General features: G+C 45.8%; 1 non-coding gene across 1 annotated transcript; it reads left to right on the forward strand.

Moving 5' to 3' along the window:
* Window positions 1-555: 555 nt before the first annotated feature.
* On the forward strand, window positions 556-628 carry TRNAG-CCC (transfer RNA glycine (anticodon CCC)). The gene has a single exon. It is a non-coding gene; the product is annotated as a tRNA-Gly (tRNA).
* The last annotated feature ends 3,760 nt before the right edge of the window (window positions 629-4,388 follow it).

The raw sequence follows: 4,388 nt of genomic DNA on the forward strand, positions 1-4,388 counted from the left end.
GGTTCACCGCGATGAGCAGCCCACATTTTGTGAGTGCATAGTTACTCTTCCTTCCGTTTGTTAAAAATATTTTTCTAACCAGGTCTCCGGAATCGAATATAAACACTGCAAGAATGGTTTCATTCTTTCCAAAACAGCATTTCCCTCTCAGCATCTATCTAACGCCGCTGTTGAGAATTTGAGTATCTAGATAAATGGACCCAGGCCTTTGAGATCTTGGGAGAAAGAGGTGTGACATAACAGAACACATAAGCTCTGTTCTGGTTCTGTTTCATTTCCCAAGCAACCCGGTGAAAAGCAAGCCCGAGGGGAATCTAGGGCAGGGCTCTGCTTTGCTCTTCATCAGTCGTGGAGTCTCAGCCATGCGAAGAAAATGGGGTGGTGTGAAGGAAGTACATTTGAACTGAAAAGCCCTGCTTTTGCAGCCTGTCTCCTGCATTTATTAGCAAGTGAGTCAACCCATCTGACTCTCAGTTTCTTCAGCCAGGCAATGGGGACAATTACCTCCATCTCTCAGAGCTGGCGAGAAGATCCAAAAATACTGTGCCTGGGACTTCCCTGGTGGTCCAGTGGCTAAGACTCTGCACTCCCAATGCAGGGGACCCAGGTTCAATCCCTGGTCAAGGAGCTATATACCACAAGCCACAACAAAAGATCCCATGTGCCACAACTAAGATGGGCTGCAGCCAAATAAATAAATAATTTTTTTAAGTCCCTTTATCCTGTACATTAAAAAAACCACTTTGCCTCCTGGTTTGGCCTCTCAGGGCTGGTTTCTTTGATGGGGTGCAGGGCTGGAGCTGGTTGACATGTGTGGTGGCCCCACCCCACCCCATACCCACAGCTGCTTCTAACAAGAAACAGTGAGCTCCTTGAAGCTGTTAGCTACTGACTTGAAGTCACCCCAAGTTGAATCTTCGAGACCCACAACTTTCTCAAAGGCTGGGGTATAACATCTCCAATGGAAAGCTTCCCCAAATCAAGGGGTCCACCACTCTCTTGTTTTAATTTATTTTTTGGTCTAGGAATAAAGAACCACCACAAGTATAGTAACACAGATGTTGTTGGGAGTGATTGCTGAGAAGAATGAGGAGGAAGAGAACCAGTGTGACACAGTTGCTGGGGAGACCAGACTGGCTAGAAGAGCTGGCTGAGCCAAGGTGAGCTAAATCATTTCAGTTGTGGCCAACTCTTTGCAAACCTATGGACTGTAGGCCACCAGGCTCCTCTCTCCATGGGATTCTTCAGGCAAGAATACTGGAGCAGGTTGCCATGCCCTGCTCCAGGGGATCTTCCTGACCCAGGGATCAAACCCGCATCTCCCACAGATCCTGCATTGCAGGTGGATTCTTTACTGCTGAGCCACCAGGTTGAGCCAATAGAAGCCCTTTAAAACCTGGCTCAGGCATCTCCTCCTCCAGGAAGGCTTCCCTGACTACATCCAGCCTGAGATGGGTACCCTCCAGGCACCAATCCCCTGTGCTCACTTCAATCACAACACTGACACAGGGGCACTGTATGTTTCCAATTGTTCTCTTTCTGAACAAGTGATGGGAAATTACTAATCTTGTGAGCCCAACAGTGGGCATAGTGCTTGTCACACAGTACTTTTACCCAAAATGTTAAATGCTCTGGAATGAATTGGTGTCTACTTGATTAAGTGAGCCTGAACTCACCTCTCCTAATAGCAGTACCAAGGAGGTACCATCCCTCACTGGGACACAGTCACAAGTAATGCTGAAAATCAGATGGGTGGTAACTACATGGAGCCATGGAAATCATCCCATTCATGGTTCATGGCAGGAAGGACCCAGTCAGTGGAGGATGAGTAGGGAAAGCAGGACCAGCCCCTTCCCTCTCTCTGCCCACACCAAGGAAAAGAGAATGGGCAGCAGGGTTCCAGCTCATGAGGCTTGAGTTCGAGTCTAACTTTTGCCCCAGGAAGACCTGAGGTGTCAAGCAGGGAAAGTAAGGCAGATGCCCAGGAATTTAGACTAGACAGCTTGATGTGAGGAAGAAAAATTATAGCTTAGAGGTTGTGAGAGTGCCAGGATGGATCTAGCTTGTTGGCAGTAAAATTGTCCCTTGGCCCAAAGGGCTGCTGCTGCTGACAGTCAACTAAGAGAACACAGGATGGCAGAAGCAGACACGGGGAATGCCTTCATCACAGTGATGCTAACACAGCAAAAGTATTCAAGCTCTGTCTAAAACTTATCAGTACAGATCTCCGGGGAGCTATATTTTTATTAACTTCCTCTTTGGGACTGTGTAATTGAAGGCAATCAGAAAAAGAAAATTATTTCATTCTGAAATTATCTCTCTTCTCTCAGTGCCAAAGATGTGAGATCACCTTGTACCTTAAATAGAAAAGTCTCCATGCTACAAACTGTGCAAAAATGAAAGATCAGAAGATGGATAAGATGGGGCCCTCATTTGTCTGGGTTCCTCTCATGTGTAAGCAAGACAGAAGCTGGGGGTGAGGGGATGGGGGTGGATAGTCTGCTCAGAAGAGAACATATGGGAAGCCTGGCCAAAGGCTTTCCTTGAGTGCTTTCAGCCAAGAAAGGAGGAAAAAGTGGAGAAGTTCTTTCCATGAGATGCTTCATGACAGTTCACAGGTATAGATCAAGGTTTATCAATGCTTGACACTATTGACATTTGGTGCTAGATGATTCTTTGTTGTGGGGCCATCCTGTGCACTGCAGGAGGTTAAGCAGCATCCCTGGTCTCTGCTCACTAATGCCAGTGACAACCAAAGATCCCTCCAAATGTTACCAAACATCCCTGAAGGGGCAAAATCACCCACCCTTACCCCCACCTCAAATGGAGAACTACTGGTCTAGAGGAACAATGAAACGTATAGTCAAGTCTGAGCTTGGATAGGGCTTCCCAGTAGAGATCTTGGACATGTAGGAGGCTCTGGACAACATAAGGTCCTACTGACATCGTGGGCACTATTATTACTAGACTGTCTTCTCAACATCCAAAAATTGAATCAGAGAAAGAACTGAAACCACAGAATTCATGAAGAAACTCTACTCAAAATCTAACTCAAGGAAAATATGAAATTATGCACCAAATTCAATTCTGAACTCCTTGGAAGCCAAGATAGAATGGGAAATTTGAAGACTATTATAGTTCTTATTTGCAGATTAAAGTAAGTATACCTTTTTTATTTGTCTGAAGAACCTCAATTCCCGCCTATAACTGAAGTTTATGGGGGATTTATCAGAAGATCCTTATAGAAAGATTACTGGAAAAAATGTAAGGACTAGATAAATTGCAATATAGCAATGAGGCAGGCAGAGAAGAATCAGGGCCCCACATATCCTAGAAAAGAGCAAAATACAGTTTTTTCATTTATGTAACCAATATTTCCTGCTCACCATCTACATGTCCAGCACCACACTAGATCCAGTTTGAATATAGGTCTATAGACACTGGAGCTGTATCTCTGAATAAGACAAAAAGTATCCTGGTTTTCCTAGAGCTTACACTCTTTTTGGATCAGAATCAACTACTTAATTGTGTGTCTTTAAACAAGTCATTCCATCTTAGGGTGCCTCAATTTCTCCAAATGTAAAATGAGGATAATACCTACCAACAGGACAAGACTGATATTGTAGGTGTTCATTGAAGGCTTAACATCCTTTGAATGTTTGTTTAGCATTTATTTGCTCCCCTGGTGGCTCAGAAGGTAAAGAATCTGCCTGCAATGCAAGAGACACTTATTGTATCCCTGGGATGGGAAGATCCCTTGGAGAAAGGAAAGGCAACCCGCTCCAGTATTCTTGCCTGGAAAATCCCATGGACAGAGGAGCCTGGAGGGCTACAGTCCATGGGGCCACAAAGAGTGGGACATGACTGATCATACATGCAACAGCATCAACAAAAAGCCAAACAATCAGCAGACGAGACGTCTGAGGGTCTGAGGCTGCAGAGCAAGCTAAAGAGCATAAAGAGTCAAGGGCAACCAGAAACTCTACCCCTGGCCACTCTGCTCCTACCCATGGATTGCAGAGGAAGCCCAGCCCCTTCCCCCATTCTCCCCCACCTCCTCCACCCTGGCTTCCGCTGCCCAGCCAACATTATTTTCTGGGCCTCTTTAATTTGGAGGCTTTTAGGGCCATATCCTGCCATCAATTTGGGGGTTGACTTCAATGAACGTTCTGTGCAGGGCGGGAGAGGGGCAGGATGCAGCTTTCTCCTGGCGGGCCCTGATACAATAGGGTTTTCTACTGAGATCAATGGATTAATTGCCAACGCTCCATTTGGGGCCATAAGGAGTTGCTTTGTTTTCCCATAGTCGGCAGTTGGGGCTAGGCGGCCAAATTTCATTTTTGAAAAGTCAGGGAAAACAATTTGGTAAAAAGGGTTGGGGGCGGAGG

Source organism: Bos javanicus, chromosome 3 (assembly GCF_032452875.1).
Source record: "Bos javanicus breed banteng chromosome 3, ARS-OSU_banteng_1.0, whole genome shotgun sequence".
Taxonomy (NCBI): domain Eukaryota; kingdom Metazoa; phylum Chordata; class Mammalia; order Artiodactyla; family Bovidae; genus Bos; species Bos javanicus.